The sequence below is a fragment of the Onychostoma macrolepis genome, chromosome 03, assembly GCF_012432095.1.
Source record: "Onychostoma macrolepis isolate SWU-2019 chromosome 03, ASM1243209v1, whole genome shotgun sequence".
Lineage (NCBI taxonomy): Eukaryota > Metazoa > Chordata > Actinopteri > Cypriniformes > Cyprinidae > Onychostoma > Onychostoma macrolepis.
In genome coordinates, this window is record NC_081157.1 from 1154501 (window position 1) to 1180737 (window position 26237).

Here is a 26237-nt window from a genome sequence, read left to right on the forward strand (position 1 = left end):
CTACATCCCCTCCAGAAATCTGAGATCTGCTAGTGAGCGACGCCTCGTGGTACCATCACAGAGAGGCTCAAAATCACTCTCCAGAACGTTCTCGTTCATCATTCCTTGCTGGTGGAACGATCTTCCCACCCCTATCCGGAATGCTGGATTCCTGTCAATCTTCAAGCAACAACTGAAAAATCATCTCTTTCGACGGCACTTGACTTCATCCTAAACTTAAAAAAAAAAATAATAATTCTCTTTACTTATTCCTTCCTTTGGTAGTTTGTATTTATTTGAACAATGCCTGAGACTTGGTGTTGCAAGCACTTCGTCTGTCTGATTGCCTCTTCAAGATGAATCGCTTTATGTATTCCCCAATTGTAAGTTGCTTTGGATAAAAGCGTCTGCAAAATGACTAAATGTAAATGTAAAGTTTATGCATATTTGGCGTGCTGTCCGAGTGGAGGGCTCAGAGCTCGGAATTTTGGCCCGAACCCAGAGTACCCCCCTACAGGTTAGGACAGGAATAGTTGTAAGTGCGGAGAAGGGGTGGCGGAGGGATGCTGGAAAACTGCCAATGAACAAGAGGCATGTGTATATATACACAGCAGACTTGCCTCTATCTTGTTAACTGGGTTGATTACTGATTGTTCTCCTCCCATGTTAATTAGGTTAATTATCTGAACATTCTCCTCCCGAACTTTTTTAATAAAACATCATTTCACAAGTTCACACTTACATATAATAAATAGAATAAAGTTTACGCGTATTTGGCGTGCTGTCCGAGGGGAGGGCTCCGAACTCGGAATTTTGGCCCGAACCCAGAGTACCCCCAAAAAGCAACATAGCAAAGGACAGCCGCCCGACAAATAATCCCCCAAAATGAGCGCCGAAAATTTGGCGAGCTGGCGTTTCAGGAACGGTCTTTTGACCGGGAGGGCCCACACAAATTCCGACGGGAGCAGCTCACAGCGCCGGGTGAAAGGGCCCTACCAGCCGATGGACGAGGAACAGAGTGATTTGGGGTACTTGATCGGGAGGACTCATACCGTTTCTTAACGGGAGCAGCTCGCGGCGTCAGATCGATGAGCCCTACCAACTGATAAATGGAGGAGCAGCGTGTTTGGGCTGTCAGACCGGGGGCCCATACTGCCTCCAACGGGAGCAGCTCACAGCGCTGGGAAGATGGGCCCCACTTGCCGATGGACGAGGAACAACGTGATTTGGGAAGCCCGATCAGGAGGGCTCACACCGCTTCTCTGACGGGAGCAGCTCACAGTGTCAGATGGTCGTGAACAGCATGAGACCTACTGGTTGATTATGGAGTGGACGGGCTTGAAATCAACTGACCGGGAAGGTCCACGTAGCTTTGACGGGAGCAGCTCGCGGCGTCTGATAGGTGAACCTCACCGGCCGATGGACGGTTGAACTAAATTTTGAAGTGCCGGCTGCAAGAGCATGGTGGCGTCTGCTGGGAGTTCAATACTCGTTGAATCATACATGCAAGCCTCGTCGGTAGACAGATGGAAAAGCCAATGTTTTCCTGACCGGGAGGCAGTTGCAGCATCTGACGGGAGTTCAATACTCACTGTGTCAAACAGGTAAGCCTCGTTGGTAGACGGACGGAAAAGCCAATGTTTTCCTGACTGTGAGGCAGTTGCAGCATCTGACGGGAGTTCAATACTCACTGTGTCAAACGGGTAAGCCTCGTTGGTAGACGGACGGAAAAGCCAATGTTTTCCTGACTGGGAGGCAGTTGCAGCATCTGACGAGAGTTCAATACTCACTGTGTCAGATGGGTAAGCCTCGTTGGTAGATTGACGGAAAAGGCAAGGTTTGCTCGACCGGGAAGCTCTCTCAGCATCCGATGGGAGTTCAATACTCACGGCATTGGATGGGTGAGCCTTCGCCGGTAGACGAAAGAGAAACATATTTGCTCCACCGGGAGCGCTCTTGCAGCATCCGACAGGGAGTTCAATACTCAGAACAGTCTAAAAGGGTAGATGCTATGAGGATTACTTTGCATAATTGTTTGACAAATCCAATAAGCTGCTTCTGATGACACGTCAGAAAATCTTGGTGCTGCTTTGCATCCGAAAGTTAAGCACACAAAAAAATTCAATTTCCTGTGCCAGCGTACCCCAAATAAATGCCATGAATCTGGATGGATAAGTATAGCTTTGAAAGCTGATGTGATATCGACTTTTGCCAGCCAAGTGCATGATTTCATCATATTGATTGCATGATCAATGTCCTACTATTTAGAGAGAGTTCGTCAAGAGGAATCGATGTGTTTTATGCTTGAAAACAGGGAGTTATGCGGAGCTGATAGATCGGTTAGAAGGCGTTTCTTACCCAAGAATTTTCCTAGTAGCCACTCCAATGGGCTAATGCGAAACTGAGAAGGCGGGGCATCAAAAGGGCTGATCATGAACCCTCATTTAATTCACACCGCCTATGGGGAAATCTGAACAGATTATTTCTGTGAAACGACTGAACTCAGAAAAATGGCAACTTTTGATGTCCACATTCAAGGACTTACAATTGCTGTAGCATTTCTGTCGTAAAGAAATGGCCATATATTAAAGATTAAGTGGATATTTGAATTGAATGTTGTTTAGCCAAACGACGATTAAATTGCACAGTGACATGTAAAAAAAAAACGATCATCGGGCCATTGGTGCCCTCTGTAGGCTTTTGATACAATGCGTAATGTACAATTATATTGTTTATGATACATTGTTAAGTTTTGTTCAACAGAACCATGTTGTTACTTGCTTTTGGTACTTTATTTGAACCAATTATTATGGCCTGATAGAAAACTGATAGAAGCGTAAGAGAAAAATGGAGTAAAATGGGTCTGTGTTGCGAGCGGAGGCAGCCTCACGCTTGCTTTGCCTGCTGTAGCTGCAGGCCACAGGAAGGGAGTCCTGAAGAAGTTGTGTAGCCTGATCTGCTAGTGGAGGCAGCTTCACGCAAGCATCTGCTATGGGAGCAGGGAGCTGGAAGCCACTGAAAAAGAAAAAGTTTAGAAGTAGCAGTGGGAAAGACTGAGATGTAAGGGCTTGTCTTGCAAGGGGCGGTCACACTGCACTTTTCTTTCCATTGACTTCCAATCCTACGCATGCCAACGCGTCAGACCGGAAGTGCAAGGTTCGCGCAAAAAGTTTCACATTTAGCTGCATTCCGAAGTTCAAACTTGGTGAACTCTGGTCTGCACATTGTATGTTTTTACATTTAAGATGTATTATAATTTGTTACGTGTTGAATTTAAGTTTTTTAAGAAAAACGTTGCACAGCGTGACATCATATCACGACTGTTGCGGCATGCAAAACAATTTTGCATGCTCAAAGTCTAGTATGACCGTGGCTTCAGCTGTAGGCCGCGGGAAAGGGGAGTGGATTGTGACTTTTGATTTGTGACTTGGATTACCTTAACAACTTGTTTTCCAAAGCACATAGCAACAAATTTAGCCATTTAAAAAATTTAGCAAGTTTTAAAAAGTGTAAAGATGCTAAAAATACATACATTTTCCTCTTAACCACACAAAGAAGAAAGCATTGAAAAGCTAGCCGAGCGGCACATCAGCTAGATAGAGACTTTGCAATATGCACATCACATGTGAATTATGTTGCTAGTTGCACTTGATACAATTATAGGCACAGACTAACAAATAAGGTGTATGTAAATAGTTGAATTTATTTTCTCGAAAATCTACACGGCCTGGGCCGCTAGCGGAGGCAGCCTTGCGCTAGGGTCTGCAGCGATGAATAACTTAGATCGTACAGATCTGCTTTGTTTACCCTCCGCGAGGACTGTGTGTTGGAATTAATCAGCGTTTGCCTCAGGCTTAAATATGATCCACTTTCCGATCGGATAAATTGTTGGCACGGCCGAATGATAAGAGGATGCTGGGGAAGAAGTTTGGAAGTGACGCCGGTGGAGGCGAGGTTAAGCCTTGGCATCGTGGAGAGCATGTGGCTGGTCGAGCAGAGCGCAGCGGCCGCGACGAAGCCTGGAGCTCGGCGGCCGTGTCTGGCAGAGAAGGAGCGATCCTTGGGCCGACAGATTGGCCGGAGGATCCAAAAAAATCCCCAGTATAGGTCTAGTTTTTTGCACGGGAAAAGTTTTGACTCTGTAATATAATGGCAAAAGGTGCAAACTGAATGCTAGAAAACTGCCAATGAACAGAGGTAAGTCTGCTGTGTATGCCTCTATTATCTTGTTAACTGGGTTGATTACTGATTGTTCTCCTCTCGTGTTAATTAGGTTAATTATCTGAACGTGCTCCTCCCGAACTTTGTTAATAAAACATCATATAGCTGTTATCACTTAGGGTGTACTCACTTTTGTTGCCAGCTTTTTTGACAATAATGGCTGCATGTTGAGTTATTTTCAGAGGACAGTAAATCTTTACTGCTATACAAGTTGGACATTGACTACTCTAAAATATATTCAAGTTTAATTTCTATAGTATTGTCCCTTGAAAAGATATACTAAAATGATTGCCGAAATGTGAGGGGTGTACTCACTTTTGCTAGATACTGAATCTGACTCCAACAACTCCAGCTTCCTCATGAATGATTCCAGTTTTTCAACCATGTCTGCTATGGTTTTGCCTCTCCCCTTCAGCTGCAGATTAAGCTGGTTTAGGTGGCCAAATGTATCCACTAAAAATGCGACATTAGACAAATTTTTCATCTTCCACGAGGGCAAGGTGATCAGCTGCTGCCCTAATCTTGCTTAATTTAAAGGGGTCATATGATGCGATTTCAAGTTTTCCTTTCTCTTTGGAGTGTTACAAGCTGTTTGTGCATAGATGAGATGCCTAAAGTTGCAAAGTCTCAAAAGTCTCAATTAGAAATCATTAAGATTTAAGACTTACAACACAACAGCACAAACCCAGATGTTCGAATTTTTGCAACGCATTTTATGGACGACAGTTTCGTGAACCTAGGAGAGGAGGTAATTCTGACTTTGCTATGACAATCTGGCGCTTCTGAATCAGCGACTGTATGTTTATGACTAAGTATTTGCTATTGACTGTTCAAATGCAGAGTTTGTTTGTGTGTGTGTGTGTGTGTGAGAGAGAGAGAGACAGGGTCACATCACAGTGGAGTCAGCTGTCTTAATCACGGCTTGTGTGCAAACACATACGAGCTTTATCACTGTGTCTGTCACACGACTCTGTTCCCCTCTCGGGCTTGAACTGATGGTAAATCTAATGACATTAACTGCCTTTAGATTTATTTTGAAAGCTGAAGCTCGTGATCATAGAAAGGAGCGCTACATTTCTGACGCATGGTGTTCGGCCAATCGCAATGCACTGGGTCAGTTGGCCAATCAGAGCAGACTGCGCTTGTCGGAAGGAGGGGCTTTGTAGAAAACGATGCATTTGAGAGAGCCGGGGCATAGAGGAACTACAATAATTATATAAAAATAATGTGTTTTTTGAACATTAAAGCATGTCAACATATTCTGTTACACTAAATAATGATCTTTAAAAAGCATCATATGACCCCTTTAAAAAAGCAAACATAAGCTCACAACACAACGAAATTAAAAAAGCAAACATAAGCTCACAACGCAATTAAAAAAGCAAACAAACTCACAACAACGCAATTAAAAAAGCAAACATAAGCTCACAACACAACAAAATTCAGAAAGCAAACATAAGCTCACAACCAAGCGGCAACCTCCCGCTCCCTCTAGTCAAACCAACACGGAAGTGACTAAAACTGCAATTCATCGACTGGCCGCTGGAGGCTGGCTCCAAAAGGGAGTCAATCACATAGACTCCCCATGTTAAAATGCCCAACTTTACAGCAGAAAAAAACATGTTTACAGCCTGGTACAAAAAATTTTTTTGGTCTATATAGCAAATTTATTTATAACTCATCCGTTTAAATTATATTAAGCCTTAAAGTTCTGCATAATTAAGGGCGTGGCCACTTGAGTGACAGGTGGACTGCCGTGATCTCTGCTCCAGAGTGTGAAACTCGCTAGTGCGAATCTTAGAAAACTGGCTTTAAAGATTTGTATTTGTACAGAGAAAATAATTATAGTTAGGACACTGGGAATCTGGCAATTAGATGTTTTAATCGTTATTGCTTACAGTGCTTTGTTATATGGAGCAGTTTGTTAGATCGCGGTCTCTCTCATTTGTTTGTCTAATGAAGTGCCAACAGATATAGAAGTACAATAAACGCAGTAGACTTTAATGGACAGTAAAACAAAGGCAGAATACCGTATAACTCCAGGCTGGCACAGTATTGACGAACGAATGCAAACATATGCAGAGCACTGTAACTTATCTGAGCTTTCCAAAACAAAGTCAAAGCGCGGTAACTGATGTTATACTGTGTTCTGCCTTGGTTTCTCCGGGGCTTTTCTCCATGATACTTAAACACATGATAAAGGAGGTCATTAATGTCCCAAAATGATCAATAACTCATTTTCGACCAAAAACGAAATTATGGTGTTTTGTCTTTGCATGACGGGCGTGGTTTCAGCTCAGCTTCACCCATGTCCCGCCTTTTTGCCCATTTTCGATTATCAGGGAGTGACGCGTGGTGATGCGATTCCAAGATGGCGGCTTCATCTTGGAATCTTTATGCTTCAAAAATGCTCTTCAGAAACCTACGAGTGACGTCACGGACACTACGTCCATTTTTTTTTTACAGTCTATGCTCACAACACAATGAAATTAAGTGACAACACAACGGAAATGCTCCTGACCACTAGGGGGCAGTTGGTCTGCAGAAACGGACAATTGTGTGCATGTCACAAATATTCGTGGGCGCCGCCGGGCGGTCTGAATAGTAAAATAATCTCTGGTCGCGGTTTGCATTCGCAGGTAAAATTACAGAGCCGCAGAGTTATGGTTTTTTGAGATAGGCTACTTTTATAATGTACCACGGCCCAATCCGGCCCGCCAATAATCTTCATCCGGCCCGAGGAAGCGAACGCAGGTTGCACATTCGCCTTGAATTGTTCTTGCATTAATTAGATTGTCCACAAGGTGGCCAATGAACACTGGCCCGGGCCAGCCAAAAAGAAAATGGAGAGAAACAATAACAACAATCTACCGACGACCCCAACATCAATAGATGGCAGTTTTGACAAGCGCTTATGTGAGGGAGTTATGAGATATCCACAATTCTAACGTTAGTTTCAACAAGTTTAAAGACAGTGTTATCGGTCATAACTTCTGGCGAGAAATAGCGCCAACACTGGATGAAGATTTTTATCAAAGCAGGAAGTATAGTTTGAAAATCTGCGTTTTTGGCTGAACTCATAAACTGAGCCGCTTCAGACAAGCGCGCCAGCGCTTCAATAGACAAAACCACACACAATGAAGTAAAAATACGTGGTTTTGGTGAGTTACCTCATAAACACAGTCTTAAATCAGTTATAAAATTACCGTAAAGAGTTGGGAGAAAATTGGATATGTGTCACATCCGCGTCATGTGCATCAGGTTTTATTAAAGAAACAGCGCACTGTTGCCAACTCTCGCGAGACAAATAAGCAACCGCAGCTTCAAAAACAATCCCAATATTATTGTGATGATTTATTATCATGAATATTATTTATCATCAATTATTTATTACCAGTAAATGAGCCTGCAACATATTAAACTGAAACCACTCTTTTATCTGAAAAGCAAAAACAGAAGCTATTTACAAAAATTAGCAAACTGCAACAAAAGTGGGAACAAAACTTCTCTCCAATCACCTGTGAGCAGAATAGGACTGGAGAGATTAAAAAGGAGAAAAGCACAAGAGCTTCAAAGGGGAGCTGTAACATAGCCACATATTTATAGCCTAAAATATATAGGGGTCATTCTATGGAAATGTCCATTTTTCTGTCCCAATAGCCCTTACAGAAATATTACACTTGAAAAACACTTTGTTTCATTTTCAAATATATATTACAAAATTGTAACCATGTGTTATTTGAACAATTACACCTTCTTGAGTCATCAATGTGGCAATATTTGTTTTTAATTAATTATAAAGAATTCCAAGCACCACAAACTGCTCGTCCCCACAGCCATATACAGAGGGAAAGTGCTTTATTTTGAGGTCAAAAACAGGTTTTTCTACCATTTAAAATAAAATAATTTATACATAACTATCAAATAAATGACATAAAAAACTAAATGCCAAATAAATATTATAGAAAAAAAAAATATATATAAAAAATTATATTAAATTAGAATATATATTATATTTAAAAAGAAAATATTATGTTATATAATATTATAAAAAAGATTTTTTAAAAACATTAAGCTGTCATTTCTGTGTATTCATGAAGTCAAAAGGTAATCTAATAATGTGGTCTAAGTTTAAATATTAAAAAAAGAAATACATTTTAAGACATCTTTCCATACCAGGCTATTAGAACCAAATATATTTACCCAGTATTAGGATATGACTACTTGTTTTTTATTACAGCCCGTGGTAATTAATACATTACAAAAACATTGTCAAAATTAGGCTAAAAGAAAGTCATCCCACTCCTCTACGTCTACTTCTGTCATTGCTTCGATTACAGCGTCACGCGCCTTCTTTTTGAATGTGATTTTTCTCCAATGAGGAGGCGGAACATATGGCAAATTACGCTACGGCACTTATATTATTGCACTGGTTGGCTATTACTTGCGAGCAGACAGAGTGTCAATCAATGCATTGGAAAATACGGTGAACATAAATAAAGTAACGAAGTTGCTTGTCAGATTTTCCTAACAAGCAACCATATTTTTTTTAATTAGCCCAAAAACCGCCAACCCGCGACCAGATCTTGCCCCCATTTACTTTCATAACAAGAAAAATAGAAAAAATGAATACTATAGTACTCATTGGGGAGCATCTGTTTGGTTACTGACATTCTTCCAAATATCTTCCTTTGTGTTCAGCAGAACAAAGAAATTGAAACAGATATGGAAGAACCCGATGGTGAATAAATGGTGGGAGAGCTACCCTTTTTGGTTAAAAATATATATTTATAAAAAACACAATGATGTAAACTATAATTTTTAACTTTATCTAAATGTGATGAAGTGCTTGATGCTTTCTAACATGAATGTTCTTCAGCATCATGAATAGGGTTGCAAAGGAGTGGAACATTTCTGGGGGAACTTAATTTTGGTAATATTCCAAGTTGGACACTTAATGAGAATTCACAGGAGTTAAAAGGAATTAATTGGAAATTTGGTTTAATTTATACATCAAATAAATTACTGAATAGATTTCATACACTTTGACTTTGGGACCAGTTGCTAAATGAAAAGAGAAGTTAAATTATTTCTGAGATAAAGGCTAGCAGCAAGTTAAGGGGACAGTTAACCAAAAATGAAAATTACGTCATCAATTACTCTGCCTCAAGTTGTTCTAAACCAGTATGAATTTCTTTGTTCTCCTCAACACAAAATATATTTTGAAGAATGTCTGTAACAAAAAATTTCTGGTCCCTCATTGACTCCCATGGTATTATTTTCATACTATAAAAAAAAGTCAATGGGGCCCATTAACTAGCACTCAATATTTTTCAAAATAAGTTTTTCATGTGTTCAACAGAAAATAGAAACTCATACAGGTTTGAAACAATATGAGGGTGACAGAATAATGACAGGATTTTCATTTTTGAGTGAACTATGCCTTTAACAACAATTTTGTCACATATACAGTTAACACAACAGTGAGGTTCAGTCTTGTACTGAAGAATGCACTTGGTCAGTTTTCTTTGCATTAAATCTGGTTGTTTTAACCAAGATTATGTTGCAAAATGTTTTTTCAACTACATTTAATTTTCCTGTTATAGGCTAACATAACATTTCCAGTTTATTCCCTTTAATTCCTGTTAATTCCCATGGAAGTTTTCTAACTTTGAAAATTACCAGTATTTTGCATCCCTAATCATGAATGAAGGATAAACACCAACCTGTTTGTTGTTCAGTATCTTCAGTGTGTTTGATTCTGCAGGGCTCTGGATCTCTCATCTTCTCTCTGTCCTCTTTAATAAACTCAGTCTTTGATCAGATGTCAGCTCTTCCTGATGCTCTGATGCTCGTCTTCACTTCTGAACTGATGGGAATCTTCCAGCATTTATTGGTAAACTGCAGTGGGAGGAGCTTAACTGATAATGAATTCCAGTGTGGGAGGAGCTTCACTGATGATGAATTCCAGTGTGGGAGGGGCTTCACTGATGATGAGTTCCAGTGTGGGTGGAGCTGATCTGCCAAAATCAAAAATATAGCAGTTACTGAGTTTGTTTTTATAGGGTCAAAGACCAGATGTCAAATTTACTGTCTGCAACAAATTAATATTTGTTTTATTTAAAAATGAAACAGCATAGTTATTCTGTACAGTACAATATATAAAATATATAAAATAATTAGAAATCATACTGAATTCTATTCTATTTTAAATTATTAAAAAATTCTTGCTGACAAATGAGTAAAACCTAGTGGTTTGAAGGACAGTGTCAAAGTATAAGATGAAAAATGACAATTAATGAGCATTTTTGGGCTGCACTATGATCCTTAAATACAGTGTTATTTAATAAAAATAAAAAATAAATAATAATAATAATATATATATATATATATATATATATATATATATATAGATAAATATACTGTATATACATATACACACACATATATGTTAGTCTAAACATTTAACCAAAATAAAAGTGCACTTTTAGGCGTATATCTAACTTAGTGGAAGCTGAAGCGCTTAATACATGGAGACACCAGTGAGATCACTTCATTTTGTTCTTCAGTGGAAACAAGTACGCCATCATTTTTGTTCATACAGATAAGACTAATACTTCATTCGGAACTGTAAATGGTCTACCCTTATTTTTGTATGCACTCACAGTATCAACAAAACGTTGTGCTTTTGTAAAATAGAGAAAACAAACAGGATGCGCTTGCCGTCTCTGTCTGTGTGAACAGGGACCCGTCGAGATTGGGCTGAAATGCAAGGCTCTAAAATCAGGTGCAGTTTAGCTTTGCCGTGTCTGATTCTGATGGTTTATATTCACAATAAGCTACAGAATACATGCAAGACTAAATCTATGAAGGGTTAATAATGACAAATAAGACATTTTGGTTCATATTTAAGAAATGACTTTTAAAGGGATACTCCACCCCACAATGCAAATTTTGTCATTAATCACTTACCCCCATGTCCTTCCAAACCCGTAAAAGATTTGTTCGTCCTCGGAACACAATTTAAGATATTTTGGATGAAAACCAGGAGGCTTGTGACTGTCCTATTGACTGCCAAGTAAATTACACTGTACATGGATACGGAAACAGCGTATCCATGCGTTACTGATGACAGAGAATAGCGTATGCACTTTGCTCTCCCCCTGTCTGTTTGAGTGAAAGTGTGTGTTTGTGTGTGGAGAGCCTGGCATGAGCTTGATAGTATAAAGCCGCTCAGAGTAAAATTTTAGTCCTAATGCTGCCTTCACGTGCTATCAGAATTATTGTAAATACGAGTTTCCTAATCGGAAATTGAACGTGAACGGCCTCTCAAGTCATATTTACTACTGGGAAATTCGGAAATCATTTTGATACCCGAGTTTCCGAGTTGGGCGTGTCATAAACTTTAAACATGGTGGAGGGAACAACCATTGCTGCTGTCAATGCTGTTCTCACAACAACTACATTGCTAAAGTAGTGTATTTATAGGCTAGATATACGATCATTCGAAGCATATTGTATGTTTCATAAGCAGTGAAATAGTCAAGTCAAGTCACCTTTATTTATATAGCGCTTTTACAATACAGATTGTGTCAAAGAACTTAACAGTATCAAATTGGAGGATAGAGTGTCAGTAATGTATAATGATAAGATTAAACACTCAATTTTCAGTTAAAGGCATTTCATTATTGAATTCAGAGATGTCATTGTCTAGCTCAGTTTAGTTTAAATAGTATCTGTGCAATCAAATCGGCGATAATCGCTAGAAATTAAGTGTCCCCAACTGAGCAAGCCAGAGGCGACAGCGGCAAGGAACCAAAACTCCCTCTGTGACAGAATGGAGAAAAAAAAACCTTGGGAGAAACCAGGCTCAGTCGGGGGGCCAGTTCTCCTCTGGCCAGACGAAACCCGCAGTTCAAAAGTTTATATTTCTATTTTAATTTTGTTGCAATTTCTAACAATAGTAGTATTATGTAGTTAGGTATTTTATTATATTTTAGTTATTTAGTTATTTTTGGTTGATATATCTGGGGATATATCTCTGGGGGTCATCTGGGTGTCCTGGTCTCCGCTGACGGTCAGGGCTGTAGACATCATCTCTTGGTGCTGATCCACCATCTGATCGGATACGGACTGAGAAACAGACTAGGAAAGAAACAGACAAATATTAGCGTAGATGCCATTCAGCTTACGATGTAACGAGTACATCGTGTGTTATGGGGAGTGTTCCTGGTTCCGGTTGATCTAATTAATGCAGCCTAACAATCCTTTAACGGATTTGAATAATAGAAGCGTATTAATGTGTTATGTGTAAGCCAGGCTAAAGAGATGGGTCTTTAATCTAGATTTAAACTGACAGAGTGTGTCTGCCTCCCGAACAGTGTTAGGTAGATTGTTCCAGAGTTTGGGTGCTAAATAGGAATAGGATCTGCCACCCGCAGTCGATTTTGATATTCTAGGTATTATCAAACGGCCACAGTTTTGAGAACACAGCGGACGTGGAGGACTATAATGTGATAAGAGCTCGCTCAAGTACTGAGGAGCTAAACCATTCAGGGCTTTATAAGTAATTAACAAGATTTTAAAATCTATCCGATGCTTGATAGGGAGCCAGTGGAGTGTTGACAGAACCGGGCTAATATGGTCATATTTCCTGGTTCTAGTAAGGACTCTAGCTGCTGCATTTTGGACTAACTGTAGTTTGTTGATCAAGCGTGCAGAACAACCACCCAATAAAGCATTACAATAGTCTAACCTTGCGGTCATAAACGCATGAATTAACATTTCTGCATTTGACGTTGAGAGCATTGGTCGCAATTTAGATATGCTTTTGAGATGAAAAAATGCAGTTTTACAGATGCTAGAAACATGGCTTTCAAATGACAGATTGCTATCGAACAGCACACCTAGGTTCCTGACTGATGAAGAAGAATTGACAGAGCAGCCGTCAAGTGTTAGATAATGTTCTAGGTTATTACATGTGGGGTTTTAGGTCCGATAATTAACACCTCTGTTTTTCTGAATTTAGCAGTAAAAATTATTCGTCATCCAGTTTTTATATCGACTATGCATTCCGTTAGTTTCTCAATTTGGTGTGTTTCACCGGGCGAAGAAATATAGAGCTGAGTATCATCAGCATAACAGTGAAAGCTAACACCATGTCTCCTGATAATATCTCCCAAGGGAAACATATAAAGCGTGAAAAGTAACGGCCCTAGTACTGAGCCTTGAGGTACTCCATACTGCACTTGTGATCGATATGATACCTCTTCATTCACTGCTACGAACTGATGGCGGTCAGATAAGTACGATTTGAACCATGCTAAGGCACTTCCACTAATGCCAACAAAGTTTTCTAGTCTATTCAAAAGAATGTTGTGGTCGATAGTGTCGAGCATGGCGCTAAGATCCAGTAGAACTAATAAAGAGATACAACCACGATCAGATGATAGAAGCAGGTCATTTGTAACTCTAATGAGAGCAGTCTCAGTACTATGATACGATCTAAATCCTGACTGGAATTCCTCACAGATATCATTTTTCTCTAGGAAGGAATATAATTGTGAGGATACTACCTTTTCTAGTATCTTTGACAGAAAAGGGAGATTTGAGATCGGTCTGTAATTAACTAGATCTATTTGTATCTACATGTATTTGACCGAAAGCATGTATTTGACCGAAATTCCAGAATTGTCAGCGAACTGCATGTATAGCACGGTGAATGTTTATATGATTGTCAACCAATGGGATAATACATTTAATTCTTTCCGACATTAAAGCACATGAATACGACAAGCTCGTAATCACAACTTCATAAGTGGGAAATAGGAAATTTCCGATAGCACGTGAAGGCAGCATAAGTGTGTCAAAATTCTAAGAATGACGTAATTTTACTCTTATTCCTAGACTTAAGAATAAGAGTGATTCATAAAGGTTCCTACGTGTTACGATTAGGTCTTACAAAATCACTAAATTGGCAACATTGGCACACTGACTACAATATAAGTTATTTACATTTCATTAGTCCTCTTGTTTTTGCACGTGTTCATAATTTCTTTGTATGACAACATGGCCAAAGATTATGGCTATTTGGCATGTTTCATCACATTCTCATCACAAATAAAACAACTGACTCTAAGCAACTATGCAATATGTGTCACGGTGCACACAGCAGGGAGGAACGAGGAACACGCAGATGAGGATAAACTTCAAAATAATAGTCTTTAATGAGGACATCAGGACAGGGCAAGACAAGGCAAGGTTGACACAGACAGGAACTAAATACACATGACAATAACTGATAATTACTAAAACACGGCTGGACAACACTTAACTAATAATCACACTTAACAAGGACAGGAACATGACCAAATATGGAAACAAGAGGCAGGAACACATGACAGACACGACAGAGGACTGACAATATGCTTACAAAATCTTGCACATTTTATTTATTTATTTATTTAATTAAGGGTGAAGATGTCAAATTTCCTAAGCCGGACATCACTTTTGGCCACTACTATATGGCAGTTTATTGACTCTCCAACTGAAAGCCAAAAACCAAAAACAAGCCACTTTTATGAGTATTGTGGGCTTTCCTGGAGTTGATGTTACTCATGTTCACATCATTGCTCCAACTGTAAATCAGGAGACATACCAATAGAAAACAAAGCATCAGTCATAATTTGTGATCATTTAAATATTTTAGTGTCTTAATTAAAGGGGACCTATTATGCAAAAATCACTTTTATAAGGCGTTTGAACACAGTTGTGTGGCCGCAGTGTGTGAAAACAACCAGTCTATAATGGTAAAAATCCACCCACTCATTTTTTTATAAAACCAGTAAATTATGAACAGTCTCTCCAAATGAGCTGTTTCAGACTCTCCCTCTGTTCATGTCACCAAGGGGAAAAAGTCTCGCCCATTTGTGACGCTTTCTGCCCTCTTAGCATAAACACAGCCCTGAGTGAGAAGCTGCGGTCCGCCATTACTGGAGATATACAATGTCAGCGCCAAAGAGGCTTTACAAGCGTTGTATTTTGGGATGCACTAATGAACATAGGAGTCGCCATAATCTCCCTCATCTGAGCCGAGGACATTGTGGATAAATTTAATTTTCCAAGGAAATATCCCGGAAAAAATTGGTAATGTCCCCTAAATCAATACCAAAGCTTTGTGCGCGAACGTCAGCTCCAGACAAAGTAAGTATCACACGTGTGTTTTCCAAATTACCTTTCTGAAAGAGCTTCCTGACACTCTGTAAAGCTAATTGCTAAAGCTTACATCTTAAATAGGAATGTGGTAGTTAAAAGGTGCCTATGAAAGCAATGTGAGTCGTTCGCTTGAAGTTGTTGAGCTCATAATCAGAAGTGGGATTTATAAAGTTTGTGATTGCATGAGACTAGCTATGTTGTTATTTTTATCCCGCCGTGCTCCCCGTCTGTGTAATTCATAAACCCATATGACTGATGAATCATATATAATCAGATGACTGACTTTGAAACAGAGTAGTTTTCTGTAAAGATAACAGGCTTGTACTAATAGTGGAATGTTTATTTGCAAAGGCTAGCACTGCTAATGCGGAGCTGGAGCTCTTGAAGCTCCGCCCTCTTCTCCGGGAGCAACCTCTCATTTGCAATAAAGCAACATACTCAAAATCAGTGCATGGCAATTTTAACAAGCTATAAAAAATTATCTGTGGGGTATTAAGAGCTAAAACTTCACATATACGCTCTGGGGACATCAGAGACTTTTTTTTTTTTCATTTTGTGTTGACATCATCGTAGTCCTTAGTTCATAACTCTTAAGTGTCACCTCAGTCAGCACTTAAGAATCAGTCTTAGACTTTACTGAAAGTTGCTTTTAGCTTCTTTATAAAAGTCTCCTACTCTTAAGATTTTTTGACACTTAAGTCAAAGCTTAAGACTAGTCTTAAGAGCATTTCTGAGAATTTTTATACATACAGGCCCTGATGTTCAGTGCAAGTAGTCCACTGAATTAGCTTTTCACCAATTTTAATAGATAAAACAACATAAATGATCATTTTGAATATAAATTTTGTAATGATTTGTAAATCTTTAATAAACAGAAATGCCCATTTCTCATAAAGTCACTCCTGTACATCTTCACATTTATCACATTATCAAGAGCCAGAAGTGACAATGAGGTGCAGTTTAGCAGAACATCACTGAAGAGCAGGACTACATGATTAATCAGAGTCTGACTAAACCAAAGCTGGAGCTGAAGCGGACTCGAGGACTGATGTGGTGCTTCACAAATATCAGTGTCTGCAATGAAACGCCTTTAGTTTACTTTTTGATGTTGTAAGAAATTTTCAGCTTCTTAGGGAATTGAATCTTACGATCCAGTTCGATTTGATTTGATTGAACTGATTCAAAATTTATAGCTTACACTTTATCAACTAGTTGTCCAGCGTTGAAGTCGAATTCAGTGTGTCTTATCAATTTTGTTGGTATTACTCTGTGGCCAACGATAATATAAAACAGAATGGTAATTTTACTATGAGCAAGGTAACAAAGATCGACAGCTCAAGGCAGTAACTTATCAAGCACATAAACACAAACACTGCTCTTTAAAATGAAACAAAAGTTAATTTGAGCTACTCTAATACATTAAACTAAACTAAAACACATGGAACTAAATCAATGAAACACACACACACACACACACACACACACACACGAGTCATTCCACGAAACTGGTACGATTTGAGTCCCTCTGACCTTTTCAAGTGTATTTTATCTATTGGGTCACCAAAATCTATTTTTAAAAACTTTTTGTATTAATTGAAATCTCCTTTAATAAGGTTTCAAAACATGACATACATTTTATCTTTATATTAGAAATTATCTTGTTTTTTTCCATAGACACCACCTATTTTGTCATGTCCCTCATGGCCTTCTATGAAAGTGCACTTGGCATTTGAATAATTCAATAAGAAAAAAGTTAATACATTTTGCCATTCTCATAAATATCTCTGTGCTTTTTTGCTAAGTAAATTCATGATTATTCATTAAAATCATATTATTTAGTTCTGTACCTTAGTAACCCCTCAACCCCGTTACACAAATCATTCTTCCCCCATAAAAATAATGAACTGATCCTTTTGTGACATCATATAAGTCTTCTGAACAACATTGTGAGCAGACACAGGCAAGTTACCACCTTCTTTTATAATTATAACTTATTAATACTGTGATATTATGATTGTCAAGCTTAATGACTCAACACCGTTACATCAAATTAAGATAGAAAACTATTACTTGTGTAAATTATCTTTGTTATTTTAACAATATACATGATTTCTTAATATCATGCATGCCATGTGCTCTCCTGTTATTCACTACATTTAGAACAGTGGCCATTTTGAGCAAAAAATCACGGGGTTGTGATCATAACGGGGTTGTGAGATTGTGACGGAGTTGTGTTTTTAACACTTTGGTTCTGAAATTATCCTAATTAAACTGTGTTTGTGTGTGTGTGTGCATATTTGTTCTGCCTAGATTTTCACATCTCAGTGTTAAGTAAATTGCTCTGAAAGAATGTTTGATTTAATGATATCGATTTAAACATCTACAGACATCTATGAATCCATGATGGCACCGAAAACAGCGGCAGAAAGGCAGAGGCAGTATCGTGCACGCCTAAATGCTGATCCTGAAAAAAGGGAGAAATACCTGCAGAAAGAACGCCAGAGATGGAGAAAAAATGTTGAGACAGGGAAAAAGAAAGGAATCAATGAGTTAAGTGACAGACAACAGCGGCTGAAGCATAGAAAGTGGAGAGCAGCTTACAAAAGAAGCAAGGAGAGGAGAGAAGCACTGAGGAACTTAACCACTCCTCCACAAAGTCCAGATCATGCCCCAGAGCAGTATCCATGTCCAGGATCTTCAAGGTAGAGACCAATGAGCAGTTAAGAGAGTAAGAAAATGACTAGGCTGAGTGTTAGAGAATTAAAATAAAAGTGTAGTTAATAAAAGCTCTTTTAGTTGTTTATGGTGTATGTGTTTACTGACTGAAAGACCATCCGATTGATGGCTGCTCGCCGTTTTGGCAGCCATCAACCAGATTCCTTTTTTCAATAACTTTTTCCTATCTACAGAGCCCTGATATCTTCCATCTTTTTCCCTGTGTTCTTTCCCCTTTTTTCCATCGTATTCATTTCTCATCATTACTGACTATTAATTGTGTTTGTAGGCAACATGTGGAGGGGAAGAAAAAAATAAGAAAAGAAAGATACAGGCTGAAGAAGAAAATAGAACGACTTCAGGAAAGACTGGATAAACAAAGAAAACAGAACCAAAAATACAAAAAAAGGTGCCAACGTTTAAAGAAGCATTCTGATTCACCACGGTCAAAGGTAAAAGAGCTAACAGCAAGTTGCCCTGTAAACCCCAGAATCAGGAAGACGTTGCTGTATCACTGATTAAAGACATCAGTATCAAATATCAGCAGACCACCAAATAAAGGGAAAGACAACTAATTGCAAAAGTGACAACAGGGAGAATTGTCAAAAAATACAGGTTACAGAGATTTGTTGAGGTAAGTGTTGGCAACATAAGGAGAGTCTTAACTTTGAAAGGAAGAAGACCAACAGATTCACTGATGAATTCAAGAACAGAGTGAAGACGTTCTATATAAGCGATGATGTCAGTAGGATCACAACAGGGATCAAACAAACACTCACAAGGAACAAAGTCAAGATGCAGAAAAGGTTCCTGGTGGATACACTAAAAAATCTTTACAGAAGATTTTTATCATAGATCTCATATTCCCTGTTTTGCCATCTTCGACCTTTTTGGGTTGTTAATCCAACGATCTCAGAACGAGACACATGCATGTGTAAATTGCATGAAAATCTGAGCTTTGTGGCTGAGAAGCTCAATCAGCTGAAACTTATTGAGACTAACAATCTCGATAAATTGGTAGAGAAGGTATGCTGCAACTCATCCAACAAGAGCTGTATGTACGGAGATTGTGTACACTGCAAGGACAAGAGTGTCCCAATTTCTGGTACATATAGCAATACGACAAAAGTATCTTTTACCCAGTGGGTAACAGAAGATAAGGAGATGGATAAAAAAAAAGAGGAAGAAGAGAGGTCAACTATCAAGGTCACCATCAAGAAATCTGTGGAGGACACACTGGAGAACCTCACTGAGCTGTTCCACATCTACCTACAGCGCTTCAAACAGCATCACTTCAACATCAAGCAGCAGTATGCCTTCTGCCGCGAGCTGAAGAAAAACATGTCAGGGGAAGAGGCCTTGATACATATTGACTTTTCAGAAAATTACAGCTGCAAATACAGCTCCCAGATCCAAGCAGTCCACTTTGGGGCTTCACACCACCAGGCCACTCTGCATACAGGGGTGTTGTATGTTGGTGGAAAACCAGAGCCTGTGTGCTTCAGCACAATCTCTCCCTGCAGACATAAAGGCCCTCCAGCAATATGGCAACACCTCAATCCAGTGCTGGATTACCTTCAGGCCACACGCCCACTAGTGTCTGTGCTGCACTTTTTTAGTGATGGCCCCTGTACGCAGTACAAACAACGAGGCAACTTCTTTCTTTTTAGCACAGAATTAGACAGAAGAGGATTCAAGGCTGGCTCTGGAATTTTTTTGAGACTAGTCACGGCAAAGGAGCCCTGGATGGCATTGGGGGAGCCTTAAAAAGAACCGCAGACATGATGCTGGCAAAGGGACGTGATATCCCCGATGCACACAAACTGTTCAAGGCCTTGACCGAGACAAGCACAACAGTGAAACTGTTCTTTGTGAAGAGTGAGGATGTTGAGAATGCAATGGAGAAAATGGCAAAGCAAATACCAGCAGTCCCGGGAACAATGAGAATCCACTGCATCGTGTTGGGCCAAACCAATTCTTCTGGCCGGCTCGGGATGATATCCTCTGGTACCTGTTTGAGGATGTACTTGAAATCATTCCACCCCCAAAGCCTGTGACAAAGCGCCATGTGGAGATCTCGAAAGAGGTGTGGGCCAGATATTGAATGCCACGAAGCGGCCACACAAGTTATACATTTTATTTTGATGACCTATTCAATCAGTTTATAATGTTCTAATGTATACTATGTTATTGTTCTTTTTCCTGTAGTTGGGTTAATAAAACTCAGTTCAGTTGCAATTTATATCTCTTGTCTTTCTTGGTCACATAATGAAATACAGTGTTTATAGAAAATCTTACAGTGAATTTGAGTAAAAAAACTATTTATATGTTAAGCTGTATTTGTCTCTTCAACCCCGATTTTTCAGGAAGTTAAATATGCCATTAATGCTGTGGGGTGTTCAGAAAAGTAATACATTTTGGTGAAAATTCTAAAAATGTGTAAGTCCAAATCGTACCGGTTTCGTGGAATGACTCGCATACTGAAGATGAGATTTACGGAGTTTGCATGAAGTTCTCAAAATTCTAGTACATGCTACTAGATCTTTAATCTCAACCTGAGAAAAATCATAAAGCAGAGATTTTTAGCTCATCTTTACTGCTTTAAGATTTATCACCAGTTTTCCAGCAAGAAAGGAGATTTTGTTCGTTTACTTGCGTTTTAGATGACAGTTGAGCTGACAGCGGGTTTCCTTGATGGCTTGTCTCGGTGATGGAATCCCGGTGCTGCAATTGGTTGCTGATTGGTCGTTGGATGACGTCCTTTCAGGAAAACCCCCGCGGTGATTGGTTGGTTGCCTTGACTGCGGCTGTTGCTTTCTAGACGTTCCTCTGAGAGTTTCCTTGTTTAAAGACTTTAGGCTTTGAAGATTTCTGACAGAGTCACAAAGTTTGACAAAGTGTGTGAGTTCTGGAGTCTCGCTCGCTTGATGGTACAGTCATTCCAGTCATTCCAGACGGGGAGAAGTTCTCTCTCCTCAAATCTATCATTGTTTTTATGGATCTCGTGAGAAGATAGCAGAGCAGGACAGTAAACCGGCTGAGACACTTGGGCGCTATGTTGATCATTAATTAAGTTTACGACCGCATATGGCTGAGGGCAGACTCTTTAGATTCTTCTTCGAATGAGTTGATTCAATAGTTTATTTGTGTGTCCGTTCAATGAGGTCCTACAATGTCATTTAATGGTTTTTCATTTTAAAGTTGCGGCTGCATGTGCATTAAGCATTCATTATGTTCACAAAGCAGCAAAAGAATTAGGAAGGTCTGAGCATTTGTGCTTTCTCTTAGTGTTTGCCGGTTTCTTACTTGACCGAGGAAGTGAAAAACACTGTGAAAAATAAACTAGAAAGCATTTTAGTGTACTTGGGTAGTTGTGCCAAAACATTTTTTCACAAAAAATGTTTCAGCCTTAATTACAGTTTAACAGTCATTACCAATCATTTATATGACACTGAGTGAAACTTTGATTGTTTAATTAGTGTTGGAGCTGAACTCTTGTCTAGTCTGAGTTGGATAATGTACGCTCTTCATCTGCTTCTGTGGATTCCTGCAGGAAGAGTCAGTTTATTTGATTAGTCATTGATGTTATTGTGCTCTACTCACCGCTCTCATCTTATTTCAGCTTATGTTACAACTGTTGCTCAATAAACAGCATTCACTGCAGCTTCCCCAGTCGTCCTGATCCTCACATCACAGTAAGATCTCACTATTCAAGTTAGAAATGTTACAGTTAAACTTGCTACTAAATGGACTAAAAGTGTATTCACTTTTGTTTGTATCTGAACGATGTTCTCCATCAGATCAACAGCGCTTGGATGTGTTTTTACGGTGTGGAGTTGATGGAAAATGTGACGCTGAACGTTCTCCTTTGACTTCTCTGTGGAACAAGAAACACAAACCAACTGGACAAGTTCTGTCATAAATGTAAGCTGTTCAGTATTTATTGCTTGTTTATTGAACTATTTTATTAAAGCAGTGTCACACTAGCAGTTGTGCTATGATACTGAATATTCAGAACAACAATGTTGAAATAAAACATTTTAAAATATTTTAAGTTAACCTTTATACATTAAAAACCCACATACATTATAAAAGGATAATGTATTTTGAATATTTTACAGGGATATTTCACCTAAAAATGCTGATTCTGTCATCATTCACTCACCATCATGTCTTTCCAAACCTGTAAGACTTTCCTTCACATTGAGATCACAACTGAAGATATATTTAATGAAAAATGAGAGATTTCTGTCCCTCCGCTGACAGTCAACACAGAGTTCATAAAGAAACCCAGATGAATTGAGCGGTTCAGTCTGCATCTTCTGAAGAGACTCGATCGATTTATATGATGAACAGATTTAATTCAGGCTTTTATTCACAGATAAACATGAATCAGCGCACAGTAGTCACAGCAAACAGAAGCTCAAGCACACTTGCTTGTGTCAGAATCAATGAGGATCATTCTTGTGTTTCGCAGTACGTCTGAGATCCGGAAGAACCAATGAGGTTCCCTTTCAGTCAGTCACGTTTGACGTTACGTCATCCCTCCTTCAGGGAACGAGGGTTACATACGTAACCGAGACGTTCTGTTTATGTTTGCTGATCAGTGTATATATGTGAATAAAAGCCTAAATTAAATCTGTTCATCAGATAAAGTGATCAAATCTCTTCAGAAAATTTGGACTAAACCTCTCCATTCATATGAATTTGTTTTTAATTAAGTTTTTTTGAAGCGTGAAACTGGCTGTTGTGTTGACTGTCAGCGGAGGGACAGAAATCTCTCAGAATTCATTAAAAATATCTTTATTTGTGTTCAGAAGATTAACAATTTTTCCAGGTTTGAAACAACATGATGTGAGTAAATGATGACACAGTGTTCATTTCTGGGTGAACTATCCCTGTAACATCACACACTCCACATTTGAATGGCAACATTTAGACAGAAGAAACATGTCAGGCCATCTGTTTTTACAAATAATACAATTTTATAATAAGAAATTGAAGCATTTCTTGCATATTAAAACTAATAACTGGTTTGTTTCTTAGTGCTTCCTCTCAGAAATTTGTGAAACAATGGCACAACATAACATCAGCATCAATGACTCAACTGCATCAAATGATGATTTACTCTTTAGGGAGTCGAGAGAATTAATAAGGAAACAAAATTATGCACAGCCTGTATTTATCTGTGTCCTTTCAGTCGTTGAGATTCCAGTCATGATCTTAACTCTGATCGCCTTGTGTTTCATCATCAAATCTCGGCCTGCTGCTTCAGTTTTTGTTAGTCATTTGATACTTTCAGATCTCATACAGGTCATTTGTATTTTAATAGCAGGAACAACAATCTCATGGACATATGAACTGTATACTGCATATGACTATTCTTTGATTGTGGGTCTGTATTTTATGGCATGTGTTGCTCTTGAACGATATCTTCTGGTTTCTCATCCTATCTGGTACAGATCTCACCAGTCACTCAAACTCTCCTGTTTTATTTCTGTGATCGTCTGGTTTGTGCCTCTGATCTTTGCAGAAATAAAGCCCCCTCTTATTTATTTTAAACGTCTACCCCGGTGTATAGCGTTTTTAATTCCCTACCCCATCATCATTCTCTGTTTTGCTGGCACTCGTCGAGGTCTTTCTCGCTCAATATCTCTGACTGCTCTGAAGCGAAAATTAATTTTGGGCAGTTTGTTCCTGGTGCTGTTGACGTACACATTTCTCATCCTCCCTGCTGTGATTGTGGTATTTATTGCAGAGTTTCACTATTACAGTATTGTTGTTATGAAATTTTACCGCTATGCACAATTGCTCGTGTGTGTGAATCCACTTGCTGACTGTGTGCTGTACTTGTTCATAAGGCCTGATGTTCATAATATGATGAAGTCTGTTTGTTGCTGTTGTAGACGTCAGAGATCGAATCACAACCAGGACGAACACTCTGTAGTGAATCCACAGAACAGCTGCTGTACTGTAGTGTGCTGTATTTCAGCTCAAGAGCCTGCATCTCATTCACTGAACACCTGCAGCTCAGTTTAACCTGCTGATAAATATAGAGCTGAAAAACACTGCGCTATATTTAATTGAAGTCAGTGTCAATTTTTACATTGCAAGCACACTTAATTTCTAGTTTAATGCTATTATTATATTTATGCTTGTTAGCTGATTTTGCCTATGCATGTACATTTCCTGTGCTCATTTTAGAGTAACAACTGCAATATTAAAGGGATAGTTCACTCAAAATGAAAATGTAATTTATGTCAATGATCAAAACATTTTTAGGGGTAAACTATTCCTAAAAACACCTGTCTCAGGTCTCTAATATCAGCTCTCCTGATGTTAAGTGCATGATTAAAGTAGAGTATATTAGAGGTGTACTTAGTGAACTTTATAAAAGTATAAAATATTAAGCAGCACTAGAAAATGACACGGCAGTCTGAAGAGTTTGATAAGCAGGTAGCTGTAATACTGTTGTGTGTTTGTATTGACTGTATTGTTTTTGTATATTAAAGAGTTTACTGTTCTCCGGTGTCTGTTTCTGCTTCTACTTCTACTTATTTGACTAATAACTGTTGATGGTGAACTGTATGTGAAATAGGATTTTTAAGTTCAACTTTATTTATAAAGCACATAATAATACAACAGTGTTCAAACAATAAAACAGTTAAAAACATAACTCAAATAACCACAGTTAAAAGATATACAAGACATTTTCTCTCAGACACTTAACTCTTTCCCCGCCAGCATTTTTAAAAAAAAAGTTTCCAGCCACCTCCAGCATTTTTGAGGATTTTCACTAAAATTTCATGGCCCCCAGAATATTTTGTATGAATATTTGAACATGCAATACATCAAAATAAAGAACATATTCTCTACTTTTTAAACAAACAAACAAACAAAAAAAAATCTGTTGTATTCTAGCTTCAAGCATTCTTTTTTATCAACACTTGAATGTAGGTAGGTTTCATAAAAAAAGCAACATTTTGAGCAAAAAGCTGAGAAAATCGCATTTTTATCAAAGACTACATCTGGATGATATTTAGTATGATGATCAAAGCAAAGATGCAGTAGATGACACTTTCTGGATTGACATTTTCACTTCGCTACTGTTTGGACGCTCTTGCTTATTGCTCTGCGCTTTGCTCCCTATTTATGTACTTTTCTCAGGTCTCTCTAAGATTTTAACTTCAGCAGATCAGCACAGTGCTCAAACAACACATTTTTTGCAAAAAGAAGATGCCTCCCACTGCCAGCAGCTTACATTCCAGAGACGGGAAAACACAGCTGTCTACATTCAAACAGATGAGAGAAAATGCCTCTCGTGGAATCTACTTGCTGCATGAACTGCCACAGACTTCTAACAAAGGATTGTGGTTCTTGAAACAAAGTTATTTGCTGGACCTCCAAAACAGGCATAACACACAGCAGACGGTAATCATGGACCCCCTCAGCATACAGCCAGTGAGTCCTGTGAATCTCAACAGTTTATACCAAGTGTAGAGGAACCAACCGAAACTGATCGACAGACTAATCGATGGCACTAACAGGGAGCGAGACCCAAAGGCACTCGAGACATCAGATTATTACGAGTATCTCGTATTGCTGCGGTAGCATCCTCTACCCCAGATACGGCTATGACAAGACTTGTAAACACTGGTATTCTACAACCCCCTATACATCTTGAGAACTGATTTGAAGCATTAATGAATGTGGGTGAGGAATCCCCAAATGTGACAAAACATGGATTGTATCAGCCAGCAGCTAACATCGCTACTAACAGGCGCTCAAGATCAAGCAGACAGCGGCACTCAGCTCAGAGCGCAGCCGAGCCCAGGACTCTGATAGTGGGAGACTCTATTATCAGAAACATCAGTAGCAGGACTACAACTACATGCTGCTTTCCTCAAGCAACCGTCTCTGATGTGAACAAGGAACTTCGGAACATTCTGATGAAGCACAAGACTGCAAATCGAATCATCATCCATGTGGGGAAGAACGATATTCGGAAAGAGCAGTCAGAACTGCTTAAGAAGGATTTCAGTGAACTCAAAGATTTGAAGTTCAGTCGTTCATCAGTGGACCACTCCCAGCAAGGGGAACTAACAGAT

The 26237-nt window shown here is 39.0% G+C and overlaps 1 long non-coding RNA gene across 1 annotated transcript; it reads left to right on the forward strand.

Annotated features, from left to right (window-relative positions):
* Positions 1-21542: 21542 nt before the first annotated feature.
* LOC131537399 (uncharacterized) lies at positions 21543-24654 on the forward strand. Its single transcript, XR_009270269.1, has 3 exons — positions 21543-21824; positions 21930-22053; positions 24036-24654. It is a non-coding gene; the product is annotated as an uncharacterized LOC131537399 (long non-coding RNA).
* The last annotated feature ends 1583 nt before the right edge of the window (positions 24655-26237 follow it).